Genomic DNA, 11,580 nt, shown 5'->3' with positions numbered 1-11,580 from the left:
TGGCTGGTTGAAACTTGTTGCTTCTATCTATATTTTTTAACACTAATTGAGAATCCTATGTGATAGTACACATGTATTCTACAGAGCAGTGAGGAGTAGAAAGTGCAAGGTGTTCTGAACTGCTGACCATTGCCTGGGTTGAAGCTCTCCAGTTTTTGCAGAAAGAAAATACAGGGTATCAGACCTTTCCCTAGGGGTTTTGCAACTATTGAAACAATAAACTTATTAAGACTTGCAGAGCTAATTTTCGCAGTGGCTCCTTGGTCTAGTGGTATGATTCTTGGGTTGGGTCTGAGAGGTCCCAGGTTCGATTCCTGGAGGAGCACCATTTTTGTCTGAGCCCCTAAAATTAAAAAAATATATATTTCAGAATCTTTCTTATCCATAGCATTACTTTCTGAAAGTTTTTCAATTTGAAGCACTCAAAATTATTTTAAGAGGGGAAAAAAACAATGAAAGAACGCTAAAGTTAACCGTGTTGAAATAACCGTGGTATAGGGATGGAAAACAAAAACTTTGAAATACAATTTACAAATGGAATGGGGAAGGCAAAATGGAGGGAAGAAAGAGACGGAAATTAAAAGCCAAGAGGGAGGAAGAGGGTAGGAGAGAAGGTGAGGTGATGAAATCAATGGATGGGCAGTGAGTTCCTGTAGCGGAGAGAGGTAGGGGGTGAGGGAAAAGATTAGGAAGGGACAGGGCTAGGAAGAGAATGTGAATAGGGGCCATAAACGATTGAGGTACTTTAGCAACTGGGAAGAAGATTAGATATAAAGAGAAAAATGCCCTGGCACCTAGAGCGGATGTCCTGAGTGGATCGGAGTGGACCTGGGTGTCACCCCGGAGAAGGCTGTAAGGATATGCAGATGAGCTGCAAGTCCTTCACAGCACCTGAAAGGCAGCCAGTGGTAGAGCTGGGCACCTCTCAGCTGAGGAAAGGCTTACCAGGGGTTAGGCCGAAGCCAACATTCCTCCCCCTGAGGGTCGCCTGATCCTAGCCAAAAAGCACCTGGAAACTCTGTGCTCTTGGAGCGAAGGCCCTGGGAAGATCGGGGTGGAACTGGAGTCACCCCGGATACAGCTGTGAGGAAATGCAGAAGGGCTGCAAGTCCTCCACAGCACCTGGTGGGAGCGCTGGGCACCTAGAGCGGAGGCCCTGAGTGGATCGGAGTGGACCTGGGTGTCACCCCGGAGAAGGCTGTAAGGATATGCAGATGAGCTGCAAGTCCTCCACAGCACCTGAAAGGCAGCCGGTGGTAGAGCTGGGCACCTCTCAGCTGAGGAAAGGCTTACCAGGGGTTAGGCCAAAGCCAGCATTCCTCCCCCTAAATTAATTAGTTTTCTTTGTATCACACAATCTGAAACGTGGCCTTTAAAAGAAACACACACATAAAGGCTTTGCTGCCGAAGAGCGACAAAGCGACACTGAAAAACCAAAAAGCCTGTAGTGGGAGGGGTGACATTCTCCCTGCTGCGAGACACCAAAGTGCTCACGTACATTCAAACGTGGCCGCCTATATACACAGAGCACTGAGAGGACCGGTGGGAACTGTGAGGTGGTGAAAGCGAGATGGCGCGAGCTCTGGGGCGGGAACCTGCGGTCGTGAAGAGCACGCGAGGTGGGGTGGGAACCTGCGGCTTGGAGAACTTAAGAGCCCGCTAGCTAGGCTGCGGCGTAGCATTGTCACTCCTCAGTTAGAGGTATAATTAAAACTATCGAAGAATTATACATACCAGAAACGTTAGAGTCATAGGCGGTTGGTGGCCCAACTGTTTGGGGAGGCTAAAGGGGGTGGGGTTAGAGGTGGGGCTGGGGGTGGAGCTTAAATCCACAATTGTCTGATAACACACAGAAAAAAAATAATAAATAAATGTGACAATAAATACGTTTTATTAAATTTAGATATTAGATATGTATCATATGTCAAAGAATAAAGTGGTTGCTCAAAGCATAAACTAACCACAATCGCTGAACTGCAAAACACTATGCACACCTTTGTGCAAAAACACACTCAGAACCTTACTGTACCATAAATATTACACTGGGCAGAACCTAATACACCAATATACCACCCATACGGAAAATACAGACCGTCAACAATATGAAACAAGGCATCATATCATCACAATTCTCATGTAGAGCCACAAAACACCCTAATTCATGTTTAAATTGCGATAAAGTGCCATAAATAAGTAAATAAATATAAGCTTTTAATGTTGAGCACCTGATTCTCAAAGTGGACATATTCCAAACACTATAATGAAAATAAAACGATCTTTTCTACCTTTGTTGTCTGGTGACTTTTTCTGATCATGCTGGCTCAGTATCCGATTCTGCTGCTATCTGTCCTCAGTGCAGGTCAGGAAGTCATCCTTGTTAAATATCTCCCTGTCAACCCAGGACACCTCCAGTCAACCCCCCCCCCTGCTCTCCCAGCAGTAAGGTAAACAAATTAAACCATAAACCAATTTCTACAACTGGTTACACAAGGCTAGAGGGCTTTCACTGCAGCTCCTGCTGTGAGGATGGAGGTAAAGCAACAATTTAAACCCCTCAGCGCAGCAGGACTCCACAGTTGGTCCATCCTGCTGCAGCAGGGAAGGCCTAGCCTCCCCAAGCCTCTTATACCAGGTGCTTACGTATGCTGGCATGGTTTGCAGGGCAGCTCTCAGAGGGAGAGACCAGAATGCCTCCGGATGTGTGAACATTTTGTTATTTTATTTATTTTAAAAAATATTTGATTTCTTTTTTCAAATGATCACAAAATTAAACAAAAATTTAAAAAATTAGGTCTGTGCACTGCATTCTGCTAAGAAGCATATGCCAGGAGGCCCTGCCCCTTGCTCACATTTCTTACATAGAATAAGGTTTTAAGCTGTGTAGAGAACGGACCAGGGCAGTTTTCCTGATTATCACTTATTTGAGGTTTCCTATAGAGGGAGCGCCTTCCACAGAATTTACAGCACTGCCTATGGATGAACAGTAAACAGAAACTCCCAGACCAGAGCGTTACTGCCCCTTTCTCCCTTTAAACATGAAGAAGCTGGTTAGTCATATGACAGTGGCTGGTTGAAACTTGTAGCTTCTATATATATTTTTTAACACTAATTGAGAATCCTATGTGATAGTACACATGTATTCTACAGAGCAGTGAGGAGTAGAAAGTGCAAGGTGTTCTGAACTGCTGACCATTGCCTGGGTTGAAGCTCTCCAGTTTTTGCAGAAAGAAAATACAGGGTATCAGACCTTTCCCTGGGTGTTTTGCAACTATTGAAACAATAAACTGATTAAGACTTGCAGGGCTGCTTTTCACAGTGGCTCCTTGGTCTAGTGGTATGATTCTTGGGTTGGGTCTGAGAGGTCCCAGGTTCGATTCCTGGAGGAGCACCATTTTTGTCTGAGCCCCTAAAATTAAAAAAATATATATTTCAGAATCTTTCTTATCCATAGCATTACTTTCTGAAAGTTTTTCAATTTGAAGCACTCAAAATTATTTTAAGGGGGGAAAAAAAGAATGAAAGAACGCTAAAGTTAACCGTGTTGAAATAACCATGGTGTAGGGATGGAAAACAAAAACTTTGAAATACAATTTACAAATGAGAAAAGACAATCACTCACACCCTAAGTGAGAATCATACCCCTAGACCAATGAGTCAGCTCTGTAGCAACCTTCTCCAGTTCAATACTACAACATTTAGAAGCGCTTATTCTTCTTATATGTATAGTACTACTACTATTTACTACTATTTAGCATTTCTATAGCGCTACACGGCGTACGCAGCGCTGCACAAACATAGAAGAAAGACAGTCCCTGCTCAAAGAGCTTACAATCTAATAGACAAAAAAAAAAAATAAAGTAAGCAAATTAAATCAATTAATGTGAACGGGAAGGAAGAGAGGAGGGTAGGTGGAGGCGAGTGGTTACAAGTGGTTACGAGTCAAAAGCAATGTTAAAGAGGTGGGCTTTCAGTCTAGATTTAAAGGTGGCCAAGGATGGGGCAAGACATAGGGGCTCAGGAAGTTTATTCCAGGCGTAGGGTGCAGCGAGACAGAAGGCGCGAAGTCTGGAGTTGGCAGTAGTGGAAAAGGGAACAGATAAGAAGGATTTATCCATGGAGCGGAGTGCACGGGAAGGGGTGTAGGGAAGGACGAGTGTGGAGAGATACTGGGGAGCAGCAGAGTGAGTACATTTATAGGTTAGTAGAAGAAGTTTGAATAGGATGCGAAAACGGATAGGGAGCCAGTGAAGGGTCTTGAGGAGAGGGGTAGTATGAGTAAAGCGACCCTGGCGGAAGATGAGACGGGCAGCAGAGTTTTGAACCGACTGGAGAGGGGAGAGGTGACTAAGTGGGAGGCCAGCAAGAAACAGATTGCAGTAGTCTAAACGAGAGGTGACAAGGGTGTGGATGAGGGTTTTGGTAGAGTGCTCGGAAAGAAAGGGGCGGATTTTACGGATGTTGTAAAGAAAGTTGAGTGGAGAGGGCGAAAACCAGATTGTAGTGGGTCAAGAATAGCATGTGAGGAGCGAAAATCAAGGCAGCGGCGGTGAACAGCACGCTCAAGTAATTTGGAGAGAAAAGGAAGGAGGGAGATGGGTCGGTAATTAGAGGGACAAGTAGGGTCGAGTGAAGGCTTCTTAAGGAGAGGTGTGACCACAGCATGTTTAAAGGCAGCAGGGACAGTCGCAGTGGAAAGTGAGAGGTTGAGAATGTGACAGATAAAAGGAATAAGAGCAGGAGAGATGGCATTAAGAAGGTGGGTGGGAATGGGATCAGAGGAACAGGTGGTACATTTTGAGGAAGAAAGGAGAAGTGTAGTTTCCTCAATAGTAACTTCAGGAAAGGAGGAAAGGGAATGAGGGGAAGGAGAGAGAGGGGAACGGACTAGTGGAGGGAGAGGTGGTGAGGTAGAGAAAGCAAGGTGTATCTTTTGAACCTTGTTGTGGGGGAGGGGGCACCTTGAGGAGAGAGTTCAATGTGGTGAAGAGAAGTCGAGGATTAGAGCCAAGAGAGTTGGTCAGTTGGATATAATAATCCTGTTTGGCACGTAAAAGAGCAGATTGGAAGGAGGTCAGCATGAACTTAAAGTGTAAGAAATCAGCAAGGCCCGAGATTTCCGCCAGAGGCGTTCGACGGAGCGGGTACAGGAACGTAGGTAGCGGATATTAGAAGTCAGCCAAGGTTGGGGTTTTGTACGCCTTACAGGGCGGGTCATCAAAGGTGCAAGAGTGTCTAAGGCAGAGTATTGTTGTAAGAAGAAACAGCCTCGTTGACAGACTTGGATGGTGCCACAGTAGAGAGGAGGTTTGAAACATGGGAGGATAGAGATGAAGGGTCAATATCGTGAAGATTCCTAGATAAATTAGATAAGATAGGATAGGACTGGGAGGGAGGAGATTTAAGTGTGAAAGTTATAAGATGGTGATCAGAGGAGGGAAGATCAGAGGCAAGGAAACTAGAGGGTGAACAGTTGGAGGAGAAGATGAGATCAAGACAGTGACCATTTTGATGAGTGGGGGAGGTGGAGCATAGTTGGAGATTAAAGGAGGACGTTAAAGCGAGTAACTTGGAAATATAAGAGTTGGAAGGATCATTAGCAGGAATATTAAAGTCACCAAGGATGAGAGAGGGGGAGGAAGGATCATGGAAGAAGGCAAGCCAGGCGTCAAAGTCACTGAGAAAGGATGAAAGGGACTTATCAGGGGGACGATAAATGACCGCTATTCGAAGAGGCAGAGGAGAGAAAAGGCGGATAGAGTGGACTTCAAAGGAGGAAAAACAGTGAGATTGAGGTGGAAGAAGGGGTTGAAATCTGGAGGAGGGAGAGAGAAGTAGTCCAACAATTCCCCACGGCCAGCAGGGCGAGGAGTATGTGAAAATAGATAACCGCCATGGCACAGGGCTGCGACTGAAGCAGAGTCATCAGGGCAGAGCCAGGTTTCTGTTATGGCGAGCAGATGGAGGTGACGCGAGATAAAGAGGTCCTGGATATAGGCGAGTTTGTTACAGATAGAGCAGGCATTCCATAGGGCGCAAGAAAAGGGCAGAGAAGAGGAGGGGAGTAGAGAAATAGAGATGAGGTTAGAGAGGTCGCGGTGAGATCTGTAGAGTTGGGATAATAGTTGGTGAGGGGGGCCAGGATTGGGATTGATGTCACCGGCTGAGAGTAAGAGAAGGAGTAAAAGAGAGCGGAGGAGAGTAGGAGAGGTGTGGCCACGAAGGCGAGAGGTATTTAGGTGGAATGGGGAAGGCAGAATGGAGGGAAGAAAGAGACGGAGATTAAAAGCCAAGAGGGAGGAAGAGGGTAGGAGAGAAGGTGAGGTGATGAAGTCAATGGATGGGCAGTGAATTCCTGTAGAGGAGAGAGGTAGGGGGTGAGGGAAAAGATTAGGAAGGGACAGGGCTAGGACGAGAATGTGAATAGGGGTGGGGCCGGGGGTGGATCTTAAATCCACAATTGTCTGATAACACACAGAAAAATAAATAAATAAAAGTGAAAATTAATACCTTTTATTAAATTTAGATATTAGATATGTATCATATGTCAAAGAATAAAGTGGTTGTTCAAAGCATAAACTAACCACAATCGCTGAACTGCAAAACACTATGCACAACTTTGTGCAAAAACACACTCAGAACCTTACTGTACCATAAATATTACACTGGGCAGAACCTAATACACCAATATACCACCCATACGGAAAATGCAGGCCGTCAACAATATGAAACAAGGCATCATATCATCACAATTCTCATGTAGAGCCACAAAACACCCTAACTCATGTTTAATGTGGGATAATATGCCATAAATAAGTAAATAAATATAAACTTTTAATGTTGAGCTCCTGATTCTCAAAGTGGACATATTCCAAACACTATAATGAAAATAAAATGATCTTTTCTACCTTTGTTGTCTGGTGACTTTTTCTGATCATGCTGGCTCAGTATCCGATTCTGCTGCTATCTGTCCTCAGTGCAGGTCAGGAAGTCATCCTTGTTAAATATCTCCCTGGCAACCCAGGACACCTCCAGTCAACCCCCCCCCCCCCCCTGCTCTCCCAGCAGTAAGGTAAACAAATTAAACCATAAACCAATTTCTACAACTGGTTACACAAGGCTAGAGGGCTTTCACTGCAGCTCCTGCTGTGAGGATGGAGGTAAAGGAACAATTTAAACCCCTCAGAGCAACAGGACTCCACAGCTGATCCATCCTGCTGCAGCAGGGAAGGCCTAGCCTCCCCAAGCCTCTTATACCGGATGCTTATGTATGCTGGCATGGTTTGCAGGGCAGCTCTCAGAGGGAGAGACCAGAATGCCTCCTTTTGATGGGGGAGCGGGATGAGTGAACATTTTGTTATTTTATTTATTTTAAAAATATTTATTTTTAAATTTATTTTTAAAATGTTTGACTTCGTTTTTCAAATGTTCAGAAAATTAAACGAAAATTAAAAAATTAAGTCTGTGCACTGCATTGTGCTAAGAAGCATATGCTGGGAGGCCCTGCCCCTTGCTCACATTTCTTACATAGAATAAGGATTTAAGCTGTGTAGAGAACGGACCAGGGCAGTTTTCCTGATTATCACTTATTTGAGGTTTCCTATAGAGGGAGCACCTTCCACAGAATTTGCAGCACTGCCTATGGATGAACAGTAAACAGAAACTCCCAGACCAGAGCGTTACTGCCCATTTCTCCCTTTAAACATGAAGAAGCTGGTTAGTCATATGACAGTGGCTGGTTGAAACTTGTTGCTTCTATCTATATTTTTTAACACTAATTGAGAATCCTATGTGATAGTACACATGTATTCTACAGAGCAGTGAGGAGTAGAAAGTGCAAGGTGTTCTGAACTGCTGACCATTGCCTGGGTTGAAGCTCTCCAGTTTTTGCAGAAAGAAAATACAGGGTATCAGACCTTTCCCTGGGTGTTTTGCAACTATTGAAACAATAAACTGATTAAGACTTGCAGGGCTGCTTTTCACAGTGGCTCCTTGGTCTAGTGGTATGATTCTTGGGTTGGGTCTGAGAGGTCCCAGGTTTGATTCCTGGAGGAGCACCATTTTTGTCTGAGCTCCTAAAATTAAAAAAATATATATTTCAGAATCTTTCTTATCAATAGCATTACTTTCTGAAAGTTTTTCAATTTGAAGCACTCAAAATTATTTTAAGGGGGGAAAAAAAGAATGAAAGTTAACCATGTTAAAATAACCGTGGTGTAGGGATGGAAAACAAAAACTTTGAAATACAATTTACAAATGAGAAAAGACAATCACTCACACCCTAAGTGAGAATCATACCCCTAGACCAACGAGCCAGCTCTGTAGCAATCTTCTCCAGTTCAATACTAGAACATTTAGAAGCGCTTATTCTTCTTATATGGATATATTTTATTCAACTTTATTTTCTATTTCTAAATGTACTAGTTTTCTTTGTAACACACAACCTGAAACATGGCCTTTAAAAGAAACACACACATAAAGGCTTTGCTGCCGAAGAGCGACAAAGCGACACTGAAAAAACAAAAAGCCTGCAGTGGGAGGGGTGACATTCTACCTGCCGCGAGACGCCGAAGTGCTCACGTACAAATGTTATGGTATAAGCCAATCATCAGAATTAAATGTGTAGCATGATGTTGTGTTGGATCAGATACATATATATACACCAATATATTTGTGCAGCTTTTAAAAATATATTTTTGACACTGCAGCAGAGAAAATAGTTTCATTTCAAGCCCCTCTCTCCCTATCCCTTTTTCTGGGAACTTCTGATAGCAGGGATAGTCAATTAAAACACTTAACAAAGACAAAAGAGAGATATATAACTCTCTCTGCCCTCCCACCTAAAAAGACTGAACAAAAGCTTGACTAAGGTGGGTACCTGGACGCTCATCAGGACATCTCTGAAAACCAAAGACCCAAGAGACAGAAAGTCTGGAGAAGCCATTGAAGACAAAGAACTCAGAGGAAAAGCATAAACAGGACATTTGCTTGTCAAAAGTATACCTGCCCCTCCCATCATCTATCAGACAAATGGACGCCAGGACATCTGCAGAAAGAAGGACTTATAATGTGGTCATGTGAACAGACTACATTAACCATAATGCCTTGCAAAATATCCAGGACATGCACACACCATGCTTCTCTGCTAACATTATAAAAGGCCTGGAAACAGCCCAGCTCGCTCTCTTGGAACCTGCCTCCTCTTGGGAACTGCTGCTCTCTTTGGGGTCCGCTGATGCCTTGCTCCTGAACATGTGCTCATCAATCAGCTGGACCACAGCATGCTTGTAACAAGGACTTGTAAGTTAACCTACCTGCTACTTTGTTCTATTTTATGCACAAATTCTCTGTTCTAAGATCCTTTTAAAACCTACCTCTCGTGTGCAATTGTATATTAAATCAACCTTTTTGAAGCTAAAAATACGGTCTCTTTGTGTTCTGAGTATATGGTATCTTTTATATATACTTAATTTATTTAATTTATTGCAATTATCACCTTTGGTGATTGGTGGAGAAATTAATATCCTAAAACCTATAAATACAGCACCTGCTCTTAAATTATAAATAGTAGCGAGTGCTCTAGAGCTCTTTCCCCCAAGATAAATCATTTCTTGTAACAGAAACAAACGCGGCCGCGTATATACGCAGAGCACTGAGAGGACCGGTGGGAACTGTGAGGTGGTGAAAGCGAGATAGTGCGAGCTCTGGGGCGGGAACCTGCGGTCGTGAAGAGCGCTGCGAGGTGGGATGGGAACCTGCGGCTTGGAGAACTTAAGAGCCCGCTAGCTAGGCTGCGGCGTAGCATTGTCACTCCTCAGTTAGAGGTATAATTAAAACTATCGAAGAATTATACATACCAGAAACGTTAGAGTCATAGGCGGTTGGTGGCCCAACTGTTTGGGGAGGCTAAAGGGGGTGGGATGGAACTTAAATCCATAATTGTCTGATAACACACAGAAAAATAAATAAATAAAAGTGACAATTAATACCTTTTATTAAATTTAGATATTAGATATGTATCATATGTCAAAGAATAAAGTGGTTGCTCAAAGCATAAACTAACCACAATCGCTGAACTGCAAAACACTATGCACACCTTTGTGCAAAAACACACTCAGACCCTTACTGTACCATAAATATTACACTGGGCAGAACCTAATACACCAATATACCACCCATACGGAAAATACAGACCGTCAACAATATGAAACAAGGCATCATATCATCACAATTCTCATGTAGAGCCACAAAACACCCTAATTCATGTTTAAATTGCGATAAAATGCCATAAATAAGTAAATAAATAAATATAAACTTTTAATGTTGAGCACCTGATTCTCAAAGTGGACATATTCCAAACACTATAATGAAAATAAAATGATCTTTTCTACCTTTGTTGTCTGGTGACTTTTTCTGATCATGCTGGCTCAGTATCCGATTCTGCTGCTATCTGTCCTCAGTGCAGGTCAGGAAGTCATCCTTGTTAAATATCTCCCTGGCAACCCAAGATACCTCCAGTCAACCCCCCCCCCCCCCTGCTCTCCCAGCAGTAAGGTAAACAAATTAAACCAGAAACCAATTTCTACAACTGGTTACACAAGGCTAGAGGGCTTTCACTGCAGCTCCTGCTGTGAGGATGGAGGTAAAGCAACAATTTAAACTCCTCAGAGCAACAGGACTCCACAGCTGATCCATCCTGCTGCAGCAGGGAAGGCCTAGCCTCCCCAAGCCTCTTATACTGGGTGCTTATGTATGCTGGCATGGTTTGCAGGGCAGCTCTCAGAGGGAGAGACCAGAATGTCTCCTTTTGATGGGGGAGCGGGATGAGTGAACATTTTGTTATTTTATTTATTTTTAAAAATATTTATTTTTAAATTTATTTTTAAAATATTTGACTTCGTTTTTCAAATGATCAGAAAATTAAACGAAAATTTAAAAATTAAGTCTGTGCACTGCATTGTGCTAAGAAGCATATGCTGGGAGGCCCTGCCCCTTGCTCAGATTTCTAAGGTAGCGGGAAGCGTACATAGACTAAGGATTTAAGCTGTGTAGAGAACGGACCAGGGTACTTTTCCTGATTATCACTTATTTGAGGTTTCCTATAGTGTGGGAGCGCCTTCCACAGAATTTACAGCACTGCCTATGGATGAACAGTAAACAGAAACTCCCAGACCTTTCCCTGGGTGTTTTGCAACTATTGAAACAATAAACTGATTAAGACTTGCAGGACTGCTTTCACAGTGGCTCCTTGGTCTAGTGGTATGATTCTTGGGTTGGGTCTGAGAGGTCCCAGGTTCGATTCCTGGAGGAGCACCATTTTTGTCTGAGCCCCTAAAATTAAAAAAATATATATTTCAGAATCTTTCTTATCCATAGCATTACTTTCTGAAAGTTTTTCAATTTGAAGCACTCAAAATTATTTTAAGGGGGGAAAAAAAGAATGAAAGAACGCTAAAGTTAACCGTGTTGAAATAACCATGGTGTAGGGATGGAAAACAAAAACTTTGAAATACAATTTACAAATGAGAAAAGACAATCACTCACACCCTAAGTGAGAATCATACCCCTAGACCAATGAGTCAG

At 43.1% G+C, this 11,580-nt stretch overlaps 3 non-coding genes across 3 annotated transcripts; all 3 read left to right on the top strand.

The window, feature by feature from the left end:
• Window positions 1-254: 254 nt before the first annotated feature.
• TRNAP-UGG lies at window positions 255-326 on the top strand. Its single transcript has one exon. It is a non-coding gene; the product is annotated as a tRNA-Pro (tRNA).
• Window positions 327-3,317: 2,991 nt separating this feature from the next.
• TRNAP-UGG lies at window positions 3,318-3,389 on the top strand. The gene has a single exon. It is a non-coding gene; the product is annotated as a tRNA-Pro (tRNA).
• Window positions 3,390-11,239: 7,850 nt separating this feature from the next.
• Window positions 11,240-11,311, top strand: TRNAP-UGG. The gene has a single exon. It is a non-coding gene; the product is annotated as a tRNA-Pro (tRNA).
• The last annotated feature ends 269 nt before the right edge of the window (window positions 11,312-11,580 follow it).

This window comes from Microcaecilia unicolor, chromosome 4 (genome assembly GCF_901765095.1).
Source record: "Microcaecilia unicolor chromosome 4, aMicUni1.1, whole genome shotgun sequence".
In the NCBI taxonomy this organism is placed as follows: domain Eukaryota; kingdom Metazoa; phylum Chordata; class Amphibia; order Gymnophiona; family Siphonopidae; genus Microcaecilia; species Microcaecilia unicolor.
Note: the sequence above shows the minus strand (reverse complement) of the source record. Positions and strands in the feature narration are given on the sequence as shown.